The 24,071-nt window shown below is 40.7% G+C and overlaps 1 non-coding gene across 1 annotated transcript; it reads right to left on the reverse strand.

Annotated features, from left to right (window-relative positions):
• Window positions 1–16,895: 16,895 nt before the first annotated feature.
• On the reverse strand, window positions 16,896–16,968 carry TRNAG-CCC (transfer RNA glycine (anticodon CCC)). Its single transcript has one exon. It is a non-coding gene; the product is annotated as a tRNA-Gly (tRNA).
• Window positions 16,969–24,071: the final 7,103 nt, after the last annotated feature.

Genomic DNA, 24,071 nt, shown 5'->3' on the forward strand with positions numbered 1-24,071 from the left:
GGGAAATCCCGACATGTCAGTCTTAGAAATTATGAATTACAATGAAATTTACTAGTACTGTTTCTCCTTTTCACACCTCCTCTTCCGCCTCTAGGCAGGTGAATGCTTCAAGCCAAATAGAAAGAAAGGCATGTACTTGGAAAGATGATTTGCTACTTTCTCAAGTATTAATTCTATTATGTAAGTACTGATACAAAGGAGATCTTTGAAATAAAACTGACTGCTATTCTGTTGTTTCTTCAGATAAAGTCCTAGAATAGGTTTAGATACTTAAAAATAAGACTGATTATTCTCTTCATGAGGGCTTCTCAGGTGGCTCAGTGGGTAAAGAATCCACCTACAATGTGGGAGACACAGGCTCAGTCCCTGGGTTGGGAAGATCCCCTGGAGGAGAGCATGGCAACCCACTCCAGTTTTCTTGCCTGGAAAATCCCGGGAACAGAGGAGCCTAGTGGTTATGGTCCATGGGGTTGCGAAGAATCGGACATGACTGAAGTGATTGAGCACACTTGCATTCTTTTCGTGAATATACATCACAGTTATTGGATCAGACAAGAGGTAGGCAGACACACACACACGGGCATGTGCTCACGTGTGTGTGTATGCGTACACACATGAACACTATGCAACACTGGAAAACAAGGAGTGTTCTGGACTTGACGAGGAACTGCTTGGAAGACAGAGGAGAATGAGGCTATACTGGAGGAGGAAACCACAACACCAACCACATGAAAGAGCAGATTGCTGTAGAGGCTCTAAGCTGAAATGTTAGGTACGGGAAACAGAAGAAAGCTCGGGGGTGCTTGAAGATGATCTGTTGAAGCATCACAGTAGGAATAGGAGACGAGTTCTCTGCTTTCTTCCCTTGTTTGTGCCAAAGAGAGGACAGCAGAGGCAGCTGCCTGTAGTCAGGAGTAGTAAGATGGACACTTGAGCTAAAAAAATCAGGACAGGGACTTCCCTGGCAGTCCAGTGGTTAAAACTCTGTGCTCCTACTGCAGGGGGCCCGGGTTCAATCCCTGGTCAGGGAACTAGATCCCACATGCCACAACTAAAGATCCTGCATGCCCCAGGTGAGACTCAGTGAAGCCAAAAGAAAACAAAAAACATCTCACGTAAAATGCCCCTAAAAACATAAAAACACACAAATGTTAAAGGTAAAAGGATGGATAATGACGTATCAGGCAAATATAAACTAAAAGAAAGATGGGTGTAATGATATTATTAGATGAAATGGTCCTTAAGATAAAGAATGCTATTAAGGGGGAGACATTCACCATATGATGACACATAATTCTCTAAGAAGTTATAGCAACTTTAAGCTTGTATGCAAGTAATAAAGTATATAAGACAAATGGATAAAGATATAGGGCGGAACTCTTTTTCTTTATTTGGCCATGCTATATAGCTGGTGAGATCTCAGTTCCCTGACCAGGGATTGAACCCTGGCCATAGAAGTGAAAGCACCAAATTCTAACCACTAGCCCACCAGGGAACTCCTGAAATTCATAAATGTATCATCAAAGTGGGAGATTTCAACATATCTCTCTTGAATATTGATGGGTCAAGCAGAAGAATATTTATCAAAGATATAGAAAGCATTAACATGATTAACAAATTTGATATAATAATAAATATGGAGAGTGTCCTGTATCTAACAGTGAGAGAAAGCAATTTCTTTTTTTCAGTCACCCAAAACACTTAACAAAAATTGATATAGAAAACCCCAATACATTTTTCAATGCATTGGTGTTATGTAGATCCGAATCTCTGCATAAAACTTCATTAAGTTAGAAGTTAATTACAAAAAGGTAAGTTTAAAATCCCTACTTACTTGGAAACCTTTAAACATACTACTAAATAGCATGTGTAAAATTAGTCATCTGGGCTTCCCTGCTGGCTCAGTGGTAAATAATATGCCTGCAGTGCAGGAGACCTGGGTCAGGAAGATCCCCTGGAGAAGGGAATGGCTACCCACTCCAGTTTTCTTGTCCGGAGAATTCCATGGAGAGAGGAGCCTGGTGGACTGCAGTCCATGGAGTCACACAGAGTTGGACACGACTGAGAGACTCACACACACACACACACACACACACACACACACACACACACAATTAGTCATCATGGAAATTTAAAATAACCAAAACAGAATGATAGAAAATATTGTACTCAATTGCATGTGGTACAGCAAATCTTTGCTTCAGGTTGTTTAAATATTTATATTGAGGTAGAGGAAAGGTTTAAAACTACTGAGCTAAGTGGTCTCATTAAGAAACTAGAAATAGAACAACAAAATAAAATGAAAAAGATAACAAAAGCAGAAACCAATAAAAGATTTTTTTTAAAAAAAAAAGGATTCAACAGAGTTGATCAAAAAGTGAATATTGGTTCTTTGAAAAAGAATAAAATTAGACTTCCCTGGTGGCTCAGTGGTAAAGAATCCACCTGTCAATGCAGGAGACACAGGTTCTATCCATGGTCTGGAAAGATCCCACATGCCCCAGAATAACTAAGCCCATGTACCACAGCGGTTGAGTCTGTGCTCTCGAGCCCAGTGCAGCAACTAGGGAAGCCTGTGGAGCCTAGAGTCTGTGCTCCACAGTAAGAGAAGCCCATGCACGGCGAGTAGAGAGTAGCACCCGTTCACCAAAAGTAGAGAAAAGCACATGTAGCAACAAACACCAAGTACAGGCAAAATAAATACATAGCAATAAAAGAAGAAGAAGAAAATTGACAGGACTTCCCTGGCACTCCAGGGGTTAAGACTCCGCACTTCCATGCAAGGGGTCCAGGTTCACTCCCTGGCAGGGAACTAAGATCCCAAATGTCGAACCAACCTGACAAAATGAATAAATAAAAGAATTTTTTTAAAAAGAATAAAATTGACAAGCTTCTAGCAATATTGATCACAAGAAAAGATACAGATAAGATGAAAACAAGTACTGTGAATGTAAATAGAGATAATCACAGATAAAGTGTAGGTTAAAAGGGCAAGAGGCTGTGATTAACAACTATTCACCAACAATTTTCAGAACTTGCACAAAATATTCAGATTTTCCAAAACAATATATTTAATCATAACTGACTCAAGAAGAAATGAAAAATTAGAGTAGTCTTATACTCTAGGTAGGAGATAGAGGGACCCCTGGGCTGAACATCTGGTGTTTGTCAAATGGAGTAAAACTGAAGCTCAGTTCTTACCCAGACACTCCAAGGACAAAGCTGGTGGCAGAAGCTGAGCTCTGTTAAAGCAGAGATAAAGTGACCGCTCCTGAGGTCAAGGAAGACTTCCCTGTTTGCACATGTGCAGGAAAACTCCTTGGGGGTCAAAAAGGAATGGGGCAGCACCCCATAAGAGTGGACATGCACCCACAGCCCTCTGCGGTGGGATCTGTCTTAGCAAAAAGATTCACACACATGTTGGGGAGTATCCTAGGACCATTCAGGTGTGAAGAAAGAAAAAAGGTAATTGGCTGAAGGTAAAAAAGACTCTGATGCTGGGAGGGATTGGGGGCAGTAGGAGAAAAGGACGACCAAGGATGACATGGCTGGATGGCATCACGGACTCGATGGACGTGAGTCTAAGTGAACTCCGGGAGATGGTGACGAACAGGGAGGCCTGGCGTGCTGCGATTCACGGGGTCGCAAAGAGTCGGACACGGCTGAGCGACTGAACTGAACTGAACTGAAACAAGACCCTGAAGAACTGTCCTGTATAAATGATTTACATCACCTCTTTACTGTTCTCCTGCTCATTAGAGAGTACACTCTTATCTCCGGGTGTGTTATCTCAGCCCTGCTTCTCTCTTAAACAAACAAACTGGTTCTCTGTGTGCGCTCTGATATGTTGTGCTTTGTCTCTGAAGATAAACTTTGTACCTGTTTTTATACTTCTTGCCTCCTTGAAACATTCTTGTTTCCAGTGGGGGTAAGAGCCAGGGGAACTTTGCTCTTTATCCAGAGATTCTAGTGACAAGGTGTTCTAGTGTTCACCCAGGCTATCCAGGTTCTCAAGCTGGAATCAAGACTGCCAGGAGAAATAACAATAATGTCAGATATGCAGATGACACCACCCTTATGGCAGAAAGTGAAGAACTAAAGAGCCTTTTGATGAAAGTGAAAGAGGAGAGTTAAAAAGTTGGCTTAAAGCTCAACATTCAGAAAATGAAGATCATGGCATCCGGTCCCATCATTTCATGGGAAATAGATGGGGAAACAGTGGAAACAGTAGCTGACAATATTTTTCTGGGCTCCAAAATCACTGCAGATGGTGACTGCAGCCATGAAATTAAAAGACACTTACTCTTTGGAAGGAAACTTATGATCAACTTAGACAGCATATTAAAAAGCAGAGACATCACTTTGACACCAAAGGTCCGTCTAGTCAAGGCTATGGTTTTTCCAGTAGTCATGTATGGATGTGAGAGTTGGACTATAAAGAAAGCTGAGCACCAAAGAATTGATGCTTTTGAACTATGGTGTTGGGAAGACTCTTGAGAGTTCCTTGGACTGCAAGGAGATCCAACCAGTCCATCCTAAAGGAGATCAGTCCTGGGTGTTCATTGGTAGGACTGATGTTGAAGCTGAAACTCCAATACTTTGGCCACCTGATGCGAAGAACTGACTCATTGGAAAAGACCCTGATGCTGGGAAAGATTGAAGGCCAGAGGAGAAGGGAACGACAGAGGATGAGATGGTTGGATGGCATCACCAACTCAATGGACATGGGTTTGGGTGGACACCAGGAGTTGGTGATGGACAAGGAGGCCTGGCGTGCTGCAGTTCATGGGGTCGCAGAGAGACATGACTGAGCCACTGAACTGAACTGATCCAGGTTCAATTCCTGGGCAGGGAACTAAGATCTCTCTCTGGGACCACTCATTGCTATCTTTCTAAGATCATTATTATGTTTTAAAATTAATCAGTGGTTGAAATCTTTCCATTAAGCAAATCCCAGGCACACAGTTTTGGTTTTCTCGTTTTTTTTTAGGCCCAAAGTTTTTAAGGAAAGGTCTATAAAAAAAAAAAAATGAAAGTCTATCAAACTTTCAAAGAACAGATCAACCCAAGTTAATACAAACTCTTTCACACTCACTTTACAGAGCCAACATAATTTTGATGCTAAAGACAAACTGAGATTATGAGAAAGGGCAATAAATATAGATGTAAGAATTCTAAATAAAATATTATCAAACCAAACCCAAAGTGTATAAAAAATATAATACACAATGACCAAGGTGCATTTATCCAAAGAATGAAAGAATGACTAGAAAATCTGCAAATGTAATTTATTAAGTTAAAAGATTCCGAAATCCATGTAAATACTTAATAGATACAGAAAAATTATTTGATAAAATTCAATATTCATACATTATTTTTTAACTCATAGTAAATTAGAAACAGAAAGAAACTTTCTAAATCTGCTTAAGTATGTCTATTTTAAAAAATGAGACTTTCCTGGTGGTCCAGTGGCTAAGAATCTGCACACCCAATGCCAGGTCCCTGGTTCAATTCCTGATCAGGAACTAGATCCAATGTACTGCAACGAAGAGTTCACACACTGCAATTAAAGATCCCACATGCCAAAACTAAGACCCAGCACAGCCAAATAAATATTAAAAATAATGATAACAGAGCAAACGTGATTCTAAGGGGATACTTTAAAAGTATTCCCTTTAAACTCAGAAACAAGATAAGAATGCCCACTATCATTATTTTTAATCAATATTGTATATGAGGTTTTAGTCAATGTAATAGTGTTAGAAAAATAAATTAAAGGCATAATGATTGGAAAAAAGAAATAAAGCTTTTATTATTTGTAAATAATAATATAGAAGCCCCCAAAGAATCTACAGATAAATCATTAGAAACAATGGGAGAGTTTAACAAAATGGAAATATATAAGATTAATACACAAAAGGTTAGTTGCATTTTTATACCCCAGCAGTAAACAGCTAGAAAATGTAATTAAAGAGAAAATAATAAAAGACTTCTAAGATAAAATAATAAATCTTTATTAGAACATACTTTAAAAAACCTAAAATAAGTAGAGAGATATATCACACTTATGGATAGAAAGGCATATTATTCTAAAATGTCAATCTTCCCCAAATTGATCTATAGTTGATGCAGTTTCAATCAATATCTCAATATGGTTTTCCATAGAACTTGTTAAGATTATTCCAAAAAGTACATGGAAAAGTAAAAGTCCAAAGATAGCCAGGACATTTCTAAAGACAGAGTGAATAGTTTTATGTGGTAGGTAAATGGAAAAGGAGCTGAAAAAAGTAATTATCTATGTAGGGAAAAATTGAACCCCTGCTCATATGATATGTAGAACTCAATTACAAAAAATCAAGACTTCAGGGACTTCCCTAGTGATCCAATGGTTTAAGATTCTGAGCTTCCAATGCAGGGGGCATGGGTTGGATTCCTGGCTGGGAAAGCAAGATCCCCCATGCCCTGTGGTGTGGCCAAAAAAAAGGACATAAAAAAAGAAAAAATTAAGAATTTAGATTCCAAAGCAAAATGGGAAAATTTTTAGCAGAGAGCTTAAAGACCTATCCTTTAGAACATGGAGGAGGGAAAATTTTCTCAAACAAGCTATGGAACACATTGACAATTGACAATTTGACTACATTAAGCTTTAGAATTTTTTTTTCAAAGGAAAACTTAAGAAAATAAAAGGCACACATTGACAAAGAATTCAGCTCAAAAATGGATAAAGAACTTTAATTAATTAATATGAAAGGGACACAAAGTCTGATAGAAAAATAGGCAAAAGATGTGGGAACCACATACATCAACAAAATATGAAGAGAGATTTCACAAATGATCCGATAAATGGAAATCAAGACTGCAAGGAGATACTCTTACAAACATTTGATTGGCAAAAGCAAAAAGGTTGATGCAATCAAGCATTAAAAAGGATCTAAACCCATAATATCTCCTAAACGTTGAAGATGGGAATGTAAGTTCAGGCAACAACCTTAGAAAACAATAAGATTACTATGACTCAGCAAGTCCACTCTTAGATATATACCTACGCTGTTAGACACGCACATCCAGAGACATGTAAGAATGTCCATAGCAGCGTTACTGAAAATATAAAAAATGTGGAAGTAGTTATTATAGGGGCTGTAGACTGGAAAAATGGAGAAGGCGATGGCACCCCACTCCAGTACTCTTGCCTGGAAAATCCCATGGAAGGAAAAGCCTGGTAGGCTACAGTCCATGGGGTCGAGAAGAGTCGGACACGACTGAGCGACCTCACTTTCACTTTTCATTTTCATGCATTGGAGAAGGAAATAGCAACCCACTCCAGTGTTCTTGCCTGGAGAATCCCAGGGACAGCGGAGCCTGGTGGGCTGTCGTCTATGGGGTCGCACAGAGTCGGACACGACTGAACTTAGCAGCAGCAGCAGCAGCAGCAGACTAGTAAAAATAAAAAGGGTCAAGTTGGAAAAGTCACACAGATGTTAGAAAATTTTCTGAGCAACAGAAAAAAGATTCACACACTGTCACATCCTGAAAAAGCTTTCAAATTCCAAGGAAATGACAAAACTATAAAACAAACAAAACCGAGACATAAACTAATTGCCCACCAATAGGGAAATGGATGAATTAACTATGGTAAATTCATACACTCAAATATATAGACCAGTCAAAAATCAACGAACTAGGGACTTTCCTGGTGGTCCAGTGTCTAAGATTTGCACTCCCAACATAGATGGCCCAAGTTCAATACCTGGTCAGGGAACTAGATCCCGGGTACCACATCTCAGAACTGACTCAGCCAAATAAACAAACAAACAAACAAACAGAAAATGAGTAAACTATAGTGAAACACACAATATAGATGAATCTTAGAAATAAAATACAAAGATAAAAAGTAAGGCCCCAAAGGTTACATACATCTGTGTCTTTTCTGTAAAGCTGAAAACAACATGAAAAATACATACTTTTTTCATGTACATATAAATGCAATAAAATTATACAAAGGAAATCAAGGGAATGATGAACATTGGATTCAGGGTGCTTCTTTTTCAGAGTAGTGATTTTCATCTCTATTAACCTTTATTTTAATACATTCCACTTTTAATTTTTTAAATTTTATTTTATGTATTTATTTAGGCTGCACCAGGTATTAGTTGTGGCTTGTGGACTCCAGTTCCCTAGTTCAGTTCAGTTCAGTTCAGTCGCTCAGTCGTGTCTGACTCTTTGTGACCCCATGAATCGCAGCACGCCAGGCCTCCCTGTCCATCACCAACTCCTGGAGTTCACTCAGACTCACATCCATCAAGCCTGTGATGCCATCCAGCCATCTCATCCTCTGTCGTCCCCTTCTCCTCCTGCCCCCAATCCCTCCCAGCATCAGAGTCTTTTCCAATGAGTCAACTCTTCGCATGAGGTGGCCAAAGTACTGGAGTTTCAACTTCACCATCATTCCCTCCAAAGAAAGTCCAGGGTTGATCTCCTTCAGAATGGACTGGTTGGATCTCCTTGCAGTCCAAGGGACTCTCAAGAGTCTTCTCCAACACCATAGTTCAAAAGCATCAATTCTGTGGAGCTCAGCTTTCTTCACAGTCCAACTCTCGAATCCATACATGACCACTGGAAAAACCATAGCCTTGACTAGATGGACCTTTGGTGTCAAAGTAATGTCTCTGCTTCTCGATATGCTATCTAGGTTGGTCATAACTTTTCTTCCAATGAGTAAGCATCTTTTAATTTCATGGATGCAGTCACCATCTGCAGTGATTTTGGAGCCCCCAAAAATAAAGTCTGAACCAGGGATCAAACCCAGGCCCTCTGTATTGGGAGTGAAGAGTCTTACCCACTGGACTGCCAGGGAAGTCCCTAAATTATTTTTTTAATTGAAGTATAGTTGATTAATATTGCAGGTGTACAGCAAAGTGATTCAGTTAAAAATATATTATAAATGTATAATATATATATATATGTTCTTTTTCAGATTCTTTTCCATTAAATGTTTCAACAAGATGCTGTATATAGTCCCCTGTGCTATGCAGTAGGACCTTGTTGTGTATCTATTTTACATATATATTCTATATATAGTAGTGTGTATCTGTTAATCTCAAATTCCGAATTTATCCCTCCAGCCCCAGGATATCTTGGTAGATATCTGGAAGGAGCGATATGAGGGGGAGGGGTATATGTTAGATATAAATTATTGTCATGATTCTCACTTTTGTTTAGGTGAGAGGTTAATGATATTTGTGTGCTGTGCTTGGTTGCTCAGTCGTGTCCGACTCTTTGCGAGAGGAGTCTCCACGAGGGAGTCAATGCACAGGGCAGGGTAAGAAGGGTGTCCCCACCGAGGGACGGCCTGGCGTGGGACATCAGAGTCTGAGCAGGGCTGAGAGGGCTGTGGAGCAGAGGTTCAACGTGGCATGAGATAAAGGATGAGACAGAGTTCTTGTGAGCAAGGTGATCCTTCAGGGGCTGACGGAGCCCAAGGGGAGTGGATGCCTGGGGGCATGGGGAGAAGTGGCGGTAGCAATAAGAGGCTAGCTACATCCAAGGGGATTCTGCCGGGGGCCAGCGTGAGGAACTCCGCCCATGGCAAAGGTCATGAGGAAGGAGGCTTGGCATACGCAACGGCGTGATCAAGCCTCAGGAAACCCCCTGTTCCCGAGCATCTACCCCAAAACCAGAGTCTGTTTTATGCTCTCCCCCATAACCATTTTTCTCAGAGAAGGAGTAAACGTGCAGCTCCAAGGCAATAAAAATTCCTGGGCATGACAAGAGTTGTTTCAGCTTACGGACTCCTCTGAATGTTATCTAGCCCACCTGTATAGGTTTGTCTGGCCACATGTGATTGTTTACAGCCTTCCAATCTGAGAGGCACAAGATGTTTTAGACTTACTAAAGGCAAATTCTTTTGGGGAGTTAGAAATTATTAGTATAATGGGTTGGTTAGGAATTATATTGGTGAAGGGTTTTTCATTTGTTGTGTCAATAATTGCTGCTAATTCCCTGCTCTGGGTGGGACAAGGATGTCTCAGGTCAAACCTCTCTGCTGACAGACTAGCTTGTGTGACAGGATTATCCATACTCCTGCCACTACCACATGATTGTTTACTACCTCTCAACCATAAACAGCACAGAGAGTTTTGGAGTATTTTGAAAGTCTTTTTTTTTTTTTTTGAAAGTCTTAATTAGCATAGGGCTTTTTCTTCTTGTTGAGTCAATGATTGCCGCCAGGCCTCCATATCCTTAGGCACCTGGGAGTATATTAATCAATGTATTTGGAATATAGAAAAGGAAATATAGTAGTTTTTAAGGTTAGCAATACTAGACTTTTGAGTTAATAAATTTTCTCTTTTGTAATAGATCACTGTACTTTGTTATAAATCACTGTGTCCTTGCTATGTAAAAATGTAACTTTATCACTATCTTAAGACTAAATAGATCTTAAGGGGAGCATTGGTGAAAGGATTTTCATTTGTTGGTCTGATGTTTGCTGCTAAATCTCCATGTTCCCTGCCCTTATAACGAATATAACTAACATATAGGAGAAATAAGCATTAACCTTTAAGCATATAGGAGAAATAAGTATTAACCTTTAAGATTAATCATGTTAACCTTGGGTTAAATAAATTCCTTTCTTGATTGTAACTCACTACACCCTCACCCTATAGAAATGCAACTTTATTTGGAGGGTGGTGCCTGGTTTAAGAAAAAACACCCTTGGGAAAAATAAGTTTTTTGGTTATCAGAAAGAAAGGATCATAAAATCCCTAAGACCTTTTTATGTAAAGCACCTGATTTTGATAAAGGTCAGGACTGTCGACCCCCACGTGACTCTGTATTCATCCCTATATGTAACAAAAGGTATATAAGCAAACCCAAAAATAAAGAAATCGGATCAGTTTCCGGAAAGACTGACTCCCCCATGTCGCTTCTTTCTTGCTCCCGTTTTTCTGGCTGAATTCCCATCTGGAGCATGGATGCTATTACACGTAATCCAAGTTATTCAGCCTCTTTTTCTACACTATCTCCTACTACATTATCCGTTTCTAATGTCTCTCTATATCTGTAATTAAATATGTATTTTTCCAAAGACGCCGACACCGTCCCCACCTTCGAATTCCCTGGATCCACCGGGGCTGGACCCTGGCAGGATTCACCATGTAATTTATTGTATCAAAGACAGTGGGAATCAAGTTTCTCACTGTCAGAGAAAGGACTTAAAAAATATGGTAAGGGAAAGGGAGAACACTTAAAAAAAGGGGAAGGGTACCTTGCAGGATGGGATTGGAATTGAAGGTACGGTGTGATTTATGGTTTTCAGTATAGATACATAAAGAAATAGACACAGATATGAGAATGTACACAGAGGGACTTCCCCGGTGGTCCAGCGGTTAAGACTTTGCCTTCCAGTGCAGGGTGTGCAGGTTCGATCCCTGGTTGGGGAGCTAAGAGTCCGCATGCCTCATGGCCAAAAGACCAAAACATAAAACAGTAGCAACATTCAATAAAGACTTTAAAAATGTCCACATTAAAAAAAAAAAATCTTGAAAAGAAATACACTAACAGATTCCTTAGCTCTCTCCACCCAGAAAGCCTGGGAGAAGTAACACCCTTAAAGCTATGCACACTCCTAGAGTCCTTTTTTGCAGAGCAGCGAAGGAACAACTATGAGAAGCTGTAAGCTGAACAATTCCCACAGCTCACTCAGTCTCAGAGATGGTTGGGTTCCAGCCAGCCTGGGTGGAGGAGCTGCACTGAACACCCAGCGTGTCCCTTGAAAAGCTACTGACAACCACAAATGACTGAAACTGGTATAAGAAGAAAATAGCAATCTGAATATTCTTGTATCTAGTAAAGACTTTGGGTTTATCATTCAAAAACAAAATCTTTGCAAACACATACACATAGGCAACATTCTTAGAGGCAAATTTATAGCTGTGTAAATATTTATATTATAAAGGAAAAAATGTCTAAAATCAAGCTTCCACCTTAAGGAACTAGAAAAAGAAGAGCAAATTAAACTCAACATAAGTAGAGGGAAAGAAATAAGAGTGGAAATCAATAAAATAGGAGACAGGCAAACTTAGAGAAAATCAATGAGGCCAAAAGCTGGTTCTCTGAGATGATCAATAAAACTGATCAACTTCTAGATAGACTGATCAAGAAAAAAGAAAGGAAGACACAAATTGCCAACGCATTTTGATTTAAGTTTGTTTTATTCTTATGTTAAACATCCACATAAGTCTAAAGTCCAATCTGCAAAACAAGTTATATTCAGACAAGTATAGCTTCTCCCCTTGTCTTCTCCACCCTGTTCCCTTCCTCTTCGATAGGTAGTCAGTTTATTTATACTCTAGCTTATCCAGACCATATTCTGGTGTAAAAAAAATCCATGGCATAAGGAAAATATATAAATATAGTGAATATATTTATAGTATTGTTTTGAGGAATGTTGTGTTTCACAGAGAGGCACATCTCAAGGGGTGGTTTAAGATTCTTGTGAATATAGTCATGTTCAAATATAATCAATACATCTGAACAAAAAACCTTCAGTGTGTTCAAAAATACAGGCAAGTGTGTGTTCAATAGATCAGTGAATATGATTGCATTAGATAAATATCTGTAGACAAGAGACGAGGGCTTTGCCTTGACTCTGCAGAGTGAGAGCCCTATCATTTTGTTGACTGTCAAGTGATAAAGCATTTCACCATGTGAATTAGATTTTTGCGCAAAACTTGTTCAGTTTATTTTCTAAAATCCTGTCTTAGATTCCAAGGTTTCCACTAATTCCAAGTGATGAAGATTCCCTTTATAATCTGGCTAGTAATGTTCATGGCCCTATACCATCTGTGGACAAGTGCATCCCAGCTGGGCGATGGGTCTTTCGAAAGTCTTTTGTTGTCAATGCTTAAATGTGTTGCTCTTTTCGTTTTATAAATTGATGAGCCTTCACTAAAAATCTTGACTCAAGCTATAATTGTTCATTTTCTCCTAAGATAAAATGTAATATCAGCACTGATAATAGAACTGTATTGTTCTCAGCGGCCGTATGGTGAACAGACTTGCCAGGTATGATAGGTACCGGTAATAATTCCTGATTCTGCTATGATTGTATAAACACTTGCATAACTTGATCCAGTTGTTTACAGGTGATAGTGTTCTAGTAACTTATCATTACTCTGAACTTATAGTTTATATCTGGTAGAGGCTTTCTGCTACTTATCCTTTTCTGGCAGATGTATTTATTGCTAACCTGAAGAGAAATCTTATTTAGGAGACAGGTGGAAAACAGGAGATATCAGGTACAAGAGTTTGGATCAGCCTCTCGTTGGTTCAACGCTCGTTACATGTACAAAAATGCCCTTAAGGACATATTAGGGAGAATACCAATTTGTTGGCAGAGTTTTATATGTATAATAAAGGCTGGAATATAGAGAAATACACTTTGAGTTGAGACAAAATTCTCCTTTTGTGTTTTAGGTTGTTGTATAGGCAGATACAACAGATTGGTTCCAAATAGGAAAAGGAGTACGTCAAGGCTATATATTGTCATCCTGCTTATTTAACTTATATGCAGAGTACATCATGAGAAACGCTGGACTGGAAGAAACACAACCTGGAATCAAGATTGCAGGGAGAAATATCAATAACCTCAGATATGCAGATGACACCACCCTTATGGCAGAAAGTGAAGAGGAACTAAAAAGCCTCTCGATGAAAGTGAAAGAGGAGAGTGAAAAAGTTGGCCTAAAGCTCAACAGTCAGAAAACGAAGATCATGGCATCCAGTCCCATCACTCCATGGGAAATAGATGGGGAAACAGTGGAAACAGTGTCAGACTTTATTTTGGGGGGCTCCAAAATCACTGCAGATGGTGACTGCAGCCATGAAATTAAAAGACGCTTACTCCTTGGAAGAAAAGTTATGACCAACCTAGATAGCATATTCAAAAGCAGAGACATTACTTTGCCGACTAAGGTCTGTCTAGTCAAGGCTACGGTTTTTCCTGTGGTCATGTATGGATGTGAGAGTTGGACTGTGAGGAAGGCTGAGTGCCAAAGAATTGATGCTTTTGAAGTGTGGTGTTGGAGAAGACTCTTGAGAGTCCCCTGGACTTCAAGGAGATCCAACCAGTCCATTCTGAAGGAGATCAACCCTGGGATTTCTTTGGAGGGAATGATGGTGAAGCTGAAATTCCAGTACTTTGGCCACCTCATGTGAAGAGTTGACTCATTGGGAAAGACTCTGATGCTGGGAGGGATTGGGGGCAGGAGGAGAAGGGGACGACAGAGGATGAGATGGCTGGATGGCATCACTGACTCGATGGACGTGAGTCTGAATGATCTCCGGGAGTTGGTGATGGACAGGGAGGCCTGGCGTGCTGCGATTCATGGGGTCGCAAAGAGTCGGACACGACTGAGCTACTGAACTGAACTGATAGGCAGATACAGACTCATTTTTAAAATTTAACATATACATATAATTATTTTTGTCCCAAATCTCCAAAGCATGAGTGTCAAAAAATAAAATCAAGTGAGTATTAAAATATAATGTATTTCTGTTTTTGTCTATAATAAATACAGAACTATTACACTTTGAAAATATTACCCAGAAAGTGTAAGTAGAAAATTTCAATCAGTTCAGTTCAGTCGCTCAGTCGTGTCCGACTCTTTGCGCCCCATGAATCGTAGCACACCAGGCCTCCCTGTCCATCACCAACTCCTGGGGTTCACTCAGACTTGCGTCCATCGAGTCCGTGATACCATCCAGCCATCTCATCCTCTGTCGTCCCCTTCTCTTCCTGCCCCCAATCCCTCCCAGCATCAAAGTCTTTTCCAATGAGTCAGCTCTTCGCATCAGGTGGCCCAAGTACTGGAGTTGTAGCTTCACCATCATTCCTTCCAAAGAAATCCCAGGGTTGATTTTCAGAATGGACTGGTTGGATCTCCTTGCAGTTCAAGGGACTCTCAAGAGTCTTCTCCAACACCACAGTTCAAAAGCATCAATTCTTTGGAGCTCAGCCTTCTTCACAGTCTAGCTCTCACATCCATACATGACTACTGGAAAAACCATAGCCTTGACTAGATGGACCTTTGTTGGCAAAGTAATGTCTCTGCTTTTCAATATGCTATCTAGGTTGGTCATAACTTTTCTTCCAAGGAGTAAGTGTCTTTTAATTTCATGGCTGCAGTCACCATCTGCAGTGATTTTGGAGTCCCCCAAAATAAAGTCTGACACTGTTTCCACTGTTTCCCCATCTATTTCCCATGGAGTGATGGGACTGGATGCCATGATCTTCGTTTTCTGACTGTTGAGCTTTAGGCCAACTTTTTCACTCTCCTCTTTCACTTTCATCGAGAGGCTTTTTAGTTCCTCTTCACTTTCTGCCATAAGGGTGGTGTCATCTGCATATCTGAGGTTATTGATATTTCTCCCTGCAATCTTGATTCCAGGTTGTGTTTCTTCCAGACCAGCATTTCTCATGATGTACTCTGCATATAAGTTAAATAAGCAGGGTGACAATATACAGTCTTGACGTACTCCTTTTCCTACTTGGAGCCAGTCTGTTGTTCCATGTCCAGTTCTAACTGTTGCTTCCTGGCCTGCATACAGATTTCTCAAGAGGCAGGTTAGGTGGTCTGGTATTCCCATCTCTCTTGGAATTTGCCACAGTTTACTGTGATCCACAGAAAATTTCAATAGATCTACAAATTTACAATACTATTTGAGTTTCATAAGGACCAATTTATTAAAGGTATGGTTGGCTTATAACACAGCCTAATTTTTATTTTATTTCATTAAAATTTAAAATACAATTTAAGCCCCTGTTTATTTAAAATCTTCATATGTTACAAATTTTATATGTTCTGCTGTAGGAGAACAATGATCTCACCTTTAAATAATTGTGTTTTAAAAAATTCAGTACATAGGATTGAGTTCACCATCTAAACACTACAGGAGTAGAATTCCATGGGATTGTGTACATTCATTTTGTTGTGCAACAGTCCCCACCATCCATCCCCAGAACTCCTTTTATCTTACAAAACTGAAACTCTTTACCCAATAAACAATAGTTCCCAGCTCTTCCTTCCCCCGGCCCCTGGCAACCACCCTTCTACTTCCTGTGTCCATGAATTTGATGACTCTAGGTACCTTATCTAAGTGGAATTGTACAGTATTTGTCTTTTTGAGACTGGCTTATTTCACTAAACATAGTGGCCTCAAGATTCACCCAAGCAGTAGCAGGTGGCAGGATTTCCTTCTTTTCTAAGACCATCATTTCCCATTGTGTTGATACGCCACGTTTTGTTTTCTACTCACCTATTGATTGGAAGGACTGATGTTGAAGCTGAAACTCCAATACTTTGGCCACCTGATGCGAAGAGCTGACTCATTGGAAAAGACATTGATGCTGAGAAAGATTGAAGGCAGGAGGAGAAGGGGTCGACAGAGGATGAGATGGTTGGATGGCATCACTGACTCAATGGACATGAATTTAGGTGGACTCCGGGAGTTGGTGATGGACAGAGAGGCCTGACGTGCTGCAGTCCATGGGGTCACAAAGAGTCAGACACGACTGAGCGACTGCACTGAACTGACTGATGGACGTTGAGTTGCTTCCACCTTTTGGCTATTGTAAATAATGCTGTTATAAATGTGGGTGTACAAATATCTCTTTGACAGTCTGATTTCAATTATTTTGAACTATATACTCAGGAGTGGAATTGATGGATCATATGGAAACTCTGTTTTTAATTTCTTTTTTAAAAAATATTTATTTATGCATTTGATTTGCGCCCGGTCTCAGTTGCAGCCTGTGGGATTTTCCATGCAGTATGTATGCGGGAAGATCTTTAGTTGCAGTGAGCAAACTGCTAGTTGCAGCAGGTGGGACCTAATTCCCTGGCCAGGGATGGAACCTGGGTTCCCTGCATTGGGAGTGCAGAGTCTTAGCCACTGGACCACTAGGGACGTCTCCTGTTTTTAATTTCTTGAGGGACCACCACGTTATTACACCATTTTATATTCCCAACAAGGATTCCAATTTCTCCACATCCTCATCAACATTCATTTTCTGTTTGTTTGTTTTTTTTCATGGTAGCCATCCTAGTGGACATGAGGTGGTATCTCATTGCAGGTTTGTTTTTAATATTTTTTCATTTGACTGCATCATGTTGGATCATTCACTGTGGTGCCCGGATTCTCTAGCGGTGGTGTGCAGTCCTAGCCGTTCCATGAATGTGGGATCCTAATTCCCCTATCAGGGATAGAAACCATTGCATTGCAAGGTGGATTCTTAACCAGTGGACCAGCAAGGAAGTCCTCTCTTATTGTGGTTTTGGTTTCATTTTCCTGATGGTTAGTGACGAACATCTTTTCTGTGGGCCATCTGTATGTCTTCTTTGGGAAAATGTCTATTCAGATCTTCTGCCCATCTTTTTAACTGTTTTTTTTTTTTTTTTCTGATGCTGAGTTGTACGAGTTCTTTATGTATTGGGTATATTAACCCCTCATTGGCTATATAATTTGCAAATATCTTCTTCCATTCAGTAGATTGCCTTTTTGTTTTGTTGATAGTTTCCTTCATTGTGGAAAAGCTTTTTAGCTTTTGGTGTGATCTCATTTGTTTATTTTTGCATTTGTTGCCCTCATCTGAAGAAATATATCTAAAAATATGGCTAACACCAATGTCAAGGAGCAGTCTGCTTATGATTTCTTCTAGGAGTTCTATGGTTTCAAGTCTTACATTTAAGTCTTTAACCCACTTTGATTTTATTTTTGTATATGATGTGAGAAAGTAGTCCAGTTTGATTCCTTTGTATGTAGCAATCCAGTTTTCCCAGCATCATTTGTTGAAGAAGCTTTCTTTTCTCCATTGTATAGTCTTGCCTCTTTAGTCATAAATTAATTTACCATATAAATGTGGATTTGTTTCTAGGCTCTCTATTCTATGATCTAGGTGTCTGTTTTTATGCCTTACTGTTTTGATTACTATAGTTTTGTGAACTTTTCTGTTGTGCTGGGGCTGACTACTGTGGGCATGCTGGTAGGCAGGATTAGCTCCTGGCCTGTTGGCTGCCAGGTCCTGCCTCATACTGCACAGTCTGAAGGGCCCCAGGGCTAGTGCCAGCCAACTTGTGGGCGGATAATGTCCTTGTGCTAATAAGCTTGAGAGAAGACTCCAACATGGCACTTGCCGATACCAGTGCCCTCATGGTAGAACACATTCCCCCAAATTGCTGCCACCAGCGTCTACCTCTCTAAGGGGACTTCTAGTTGCCTCCTGCCTCCTGCCCCTCTGGGGAGCTCTCCAAGATCAGCAAGTGTGTCTGATCCAGGCTTCTTTCAAATTACTGCCTCTGAGTTGAGACTTGGAGCATGTAGATTTTGTATGGGCCCTTTAAGCATGAAATGTCTCTTTTCTACAGCCCTCAGATTTTCCTATATGGAAGCCCTGCTGGCCTTCAAAGCCAATTGTTACTGGGTCTTGTCTTCCCAGTGTAGGGAAGGCTACAGTTAGGGCTTCTACAGTTAGCCCTTCTACAGTTAGGGCTCAGAACTCTCAGTCTCAGGGAAGAACCTCCACAATTATGGTTATTCTTCTGTTTGTGGGTCACCTCCCTAGGGATATGGGTTTTGACTATGCTGCGTTTATGCACTTCTTACCTGTCTCATTGTGGTTCCTCCTTTCTTTATTTGCAGAAAATCTTTTCTGCTAGTATTCATGTTGTCCTTATAAATAATTGTTCTGTAAATAGTTCTAATTTTGGTGTGCCCCTGGGAGGAGATAAGTTCAGGGTCTTCTTGGCAGTGTTGGCCACACCTGCTCAATTTTTTTTTTTTTTAATGCTTTGGGACATCCATTCTGGAGACCATCATCATTCATTCATTTCAGAATTATTTACTGAGTGCCTCTCATGTGACAAAACTGTTCTAGGTTCTGGGGATACAGCATGGAACAGAATAGAGAAGTAGGCTTTACTGAGCTTCCATTCAGGTGGAAGATAGGGAAGACAGGCAGCAAGCACATAATGAATAATTATGTTGGGAGATGAAATCCCATATGAAAAAGAGCAGAGTAAGGGAGATAGATGATGCTGGGAGAGGGGTCTTATATAGAATGATCAAGAAGGGCCTTTCTAAAGAGGAGACTTGAGGGACTTCTCTGGTGGTCCAATAGTTGAGAATCCACCTTCCAGTGCAGGGGACACAGATTCAACCACTGATCAGGGAACTAAGATCTCATAAGCCTGCATGGCACAACTAATTAACCCTAGTGCCACAACTAGAGAAAACCCATGTGCCATAATGAAGCCCCAACACAGCCAAAAGAAATTTCTTTGATTAAAAAAAACAAAAATAAGACAGATGAGATTTGGGCAGGGCCTTAAACTAAGTAGTGGAGTAAGACATTCACTATCTGGTGGAAGAACATTCCTCATGGAAGGAATAGTCAGTAAGAATGTTGAGATATGTGGTCATACATTAAAAGTGAGGCTTTTCAGCATGATCATGAATTTTCAGCAGTCAGTTCATGTACAACTACAGAGATAGAAGAAAGTTGGAAACAACCTGGGTTGGAGTCTTGCCAGAGGAGCTGAGAGTTCAAGGAAGTGGTTATCATGATGTGATACCTAGAGGCTAAACTGTGTAATGAGGGTTGCTGGTGGAAGGAGGCTGGAGACCAGATGGCAGAGGCACATGGAGAAAGTGGTGTCAGTGCATTGCAGGTTCCTGCAGGGATGAGATATTGATGGAGCAAGAAATATAGGAGGAAGTGGTCAGAGAGTATAGTGCTTAAGAATTGAAATGTTGAAAAAAATAAATAAAGAATTGAAATGTTGGGGGTAAAAAATGATAAAGGTGGGACTTCCCTGGTGGTCCAGTGGCTAAGATCCTGAGCTCCCAATGTAGGGTGCCTGAATTCAATCCCTGGTGATGGAACTAGATCCTTCATGCCCCAGTGGGAAGATCCCACATGCCACAAAGAAGATCCAGTCCAGTGAAATAAATAAATATTTTTTTTTAAAAATGACAAGGACTACAGTAAAACCACACTTTGTCCAGAAATGTGCCTTGCATGAGAGTGCCAGGCAAGAGGGCCACCAGGGAAAAAAAGTCCTATCCACACTCCCTTCACCACTCGGGTGCCTGGGCCTTTGTTACCCAGAAGTGATGCCTTTTTCTAATTTATCCCAGTGTGCTCTAGAGTCTAATCAGTAGCCTTTGGTTCAGCAGCATTCCTGGGGAGAGCTAGGATTCATTTAGAGAAAGAAGGTAAAGGCTAAGGGAACACTGAGAGGAAAGGTTCATGATGCCAGGGAGCTTGCTGATGAGAGACTCTGAGTCCCAGAGGTCTGGTGGCAGGTTCAGGGGTAAAAACTATTAGAAGGGAAAAAAAGAAGAAAAACTTTATAAGCTTGGGAAGGGTGGAACTCTTAAACAAGATTTTTTAAATTATAAAGGCAAAAAAAAAAGGGATTTGACCATTTAAAGGTTTGAGTTCCATAGAGTGCTCCAGAAACAAAGATTAATGATAGTCTCAGACTAATGACGGTCTGAGAAAAATCTGTGCAAAGCCAAGAGCAGAGTCATACCTAGAACATTCAAGAACTGTAGATCGGCAAGAAAAAGACAGGAAACTCAATTTTTAAAGTGGGCAAAGGATTTGCTAGATAATGCACTGAAGGGGAAACACACCAGTCTAGTAAACACAGGAAGGGATATTCCGTCTTACCAGTAACGAGAAAAATGCAAATCAAAACAACTGACACCGTTTTACAAAAGGAAGAAGTTAGATGTTATCAAGTTCTGGAGAATATGGGGGAATGAAGAGCCCTCGTGTCTTGCTGGTATGACATAAAGTGGTGCAACTGTCTGGAGAGCAGTCTGACAGTAGTCTGACAGTACTTAGTAAAATTAAGAATGCACACTCCCAATATTTCCCTAGTGGGCCAGTGGTTAAGATGGCTGTGCTTCGGCTGCAGGGGGAGTAGGTTCAATCCCTCGTTGGGGAACTAAGAGCCCACATTTGCATGGCATGGTAAAAAAAAAAAAAGGATGAAAGAAAAAAGGAATACACACTTCTGGGGGAAGGGATAGTTAAGGAGTTTGGGATTGACATGGTACCTTTCAATATGTATGCTGTTTTTAAAATGGATGACCAACAAGGACCTACTGTATAGCACAGGGAACTCTGCTCAATATTATGTAACAACCTAAATGGGGAAAGAATTTGAAACAGAATAGACATATATATGAACAACTGAATCACTTTGCTGTGCACTAGAAACTATCATAACAGTGTTAATCAGCTATACTCCAATCTAGAATAAAAAGTTTTTAAAAATGTGTTTGAACCACTGGGTGAGAAAATGCACACTCCCTATGCTGTGCTGTACTCAGATGCGTCCAGGTCTTTGCGACCCCATGGCCTGTAGCCCACAAAGCTCCTCTGGCCATGGGATTTTCCAGGCAAGAATACTGGAGTGGATTGCCATTTCCTTCTCCACAGGTTCCTCCCTCCCCAGGGATCGAACCTGCATCTCCTACATTGGCAGGCGGATTCTTTACCACTGAGCCACCTGAGAAGAAATATATATATATATATATGCTCTTTTTCAGATTATTTCCTCTTATAGGTTATTATGTCTAATTTAAAACAAAATTTTGGGGGGTGTATAAATCTTTGACTGTGTGGATCACAACAAACAGTGGAAAATTCTTAAAGAGATGGGAATACCAGACCACCTTATCTGCCACCTGAGAAATCTGTATGCAGGTCAAGAAGCAACAGTTAGAACTGGACACAGAACAACAGACTGGTTCCAAATAGGGAAAGGAGTACGTCAAGGTTGTATATTGTCATCCCGCTTATTTAACTTATATGCAGAGTACCTCATGAGAAACACTGGGCTGGATGAAGCACAAGCTGGAATCAAGATTGCTGGGAGAAATATCAATAACCTCAGATATGCAGATGACAGCACTCTTATGTCAGAAAGCGAAGAACTAAAGAGCCTCTTGATGAAAGTGAAAGAGGAGAGTGAAAAAGTTGGCTTAAAGCTCAACATTCAGAAAACTAAGATCATGGCATCCGGTCCCATCACTTCATGGCAAATAGATGGAGAAACAGTGGAAACAGTGTCAGACTTCATTTTCTTGGGCTCCAAAATCACTGCAGATGCTGACTGTCGTCTTGAAATTAAAAGATGCTTGCTCCTTGGAAGAAAAGTTATGACCAACCTAGATAGCATATTTAAAAGCAGAGACATTACTTTGCCAACAAAGGTCTGTCTAGTCAAGGCTATGGTTTTTCCAGTGATCATGTATGGATGTGAGAGTTGGACTGTGAGGAAAGCTGAGCACTGAAGAATTGATGCTTTTGAACTGTGCTGTTGGAGAAGACTCTTGAGAGTCCCTTGGACTGCAAGGAGATCCAACCAGTCCATTCTGAAGGAGATCAGTCCTGGGTGTTCATTGAAAGGACTGATGTTGAAGCTGAAACTAATACTTTGGCCACCTGATGCAAAGAGCTGAGTCATTTGAAAAGAGCCTGACGCTGGGAAAGATTGAGGGCAGGAGGCAAAGGGGAAGACAGAAGATGAGATGGTTGGATGGCATCACCGATTTGATGGACATGAGTTTGAGCAGGCTCCAGGAGTTGGTGATGGACAGGGAAGCTTGGCATGCTGCAGTCCATGGGGTCACAGAGAGTCGGACACGACTGAGCGCCTGAACTGAACTGACAGCTGATTTACAATGTAGTGCCAGTTTCAGGTGTACATGTACATACTTTTAAAGTTACACAATTGATGTCCTATTTTAAATGATGTCCTGGTTTTTACTTTTTTACACTCAACTTGTAAATTTCTGAGATCTTACCATGTTGCTTCATGGAATCTAGGTCTTTTTCCCTGATATCATTCAATCTAAAACCTAGCCCCTGTTCTCCCTCCTTTCTGCTAGTGTTGGATCTAGCTGGCTTCCAGGTCCTTTTTATGACACACAAGGTTGCTGTAAACCTTAGAAACCTTGGCAAGACAGTTTTGGGGCAGGTGAGGCGAGGAAAGGGTATACTCAAGAGAGAGATTGCTGTGTTGGGCTTCCCAGGTGGTACTAGTGGTGAAGAATCAGTATTCTTGCCCCGAAAATCCCATGGACAGAGGAGTCAGGCGGGCTACAGTCCTTGGGGCCATAAAGAGTCGGACATGACTGAGCTACTGAGCCCACACTATTATATATATATATATCCCTACACTTATATATACACACATACACACACACACACACACACACACACACACACACACACACATATATGGGCTTCCCTGGTAGCTCAGCTGGTAAAGAATCTACTTACCAGGAGACCTCAGCTTGATTCCTGGGTAGACCCCCTGGAGAAGGGATAGGTACCCACTCCAGTATTCTTGGGTTCCCTAGTGGCTCAGACAGTAAAGAATCTGTCTGCAATGTGAGACCTGGGTTCAGTCCTTGGGTTGGGAAGATCCTCTGGAGGAGGGCATGGCAACCCACTCTAGTATTCTTGCCTGGAGAATTCCCACGGACAGAGTAGCCTGCCGAGCAAAGAGGTAGACATGATTGAGCAACTAAGCACAGCACAGCACATATATTTATAAAACTGAATCACTGTGCTATACACCTGAAACTAACACAGTATTGTAAATCAACTATACTTCAATAAAAAATAAAAAAAAAAAAACACCTTGAAATAGATCTTAAAATATCTGGGTCAAGAATGTGGCCATGGCCCAGGTTCAATCCCTGGTCAGGAAACTAAAGTCTTTCAAGCCTCATAGTGCAGCCAAAAAAAAGAATTTGAGCAAGGCTGATTCTTCAGCTTTCACATGGCATTGGCAAGGTCACTAGGTGATATTCAGGTGGCAGCTGGGCTAGGCTGGAAGGTCCAAGAAAGTTTCATTCTCATGCCTCGTGCCTTGGGGGGAATAACTGCAAACCAAATTGGGCTCAGTTTGGTTTTTCTGCTTTTCTAGGTAGTCCCCAGTTTCCCTCACATTGTCTTCCCAGGTGGGCAGTCAGATTTTATACAGTCA

The sequence above is a fragment of the Ovis canadensis genome, chromosome 18 (genome assembly GCF_042477335.2).
Source record: "Ovis canadensis isolate MfBH-ARS-UI-01 breed Bighorn chromosome 18, ARS-UI_OviCan_v2, whole genome shotgun sequence".
NCBI classification, from domain to species: domain Eukaryota; kingdom Metazoa; phylum Chordata; class Mammalia; order Artiodactyla; family Bovidae; genus Ovis; species Ovis canadensis.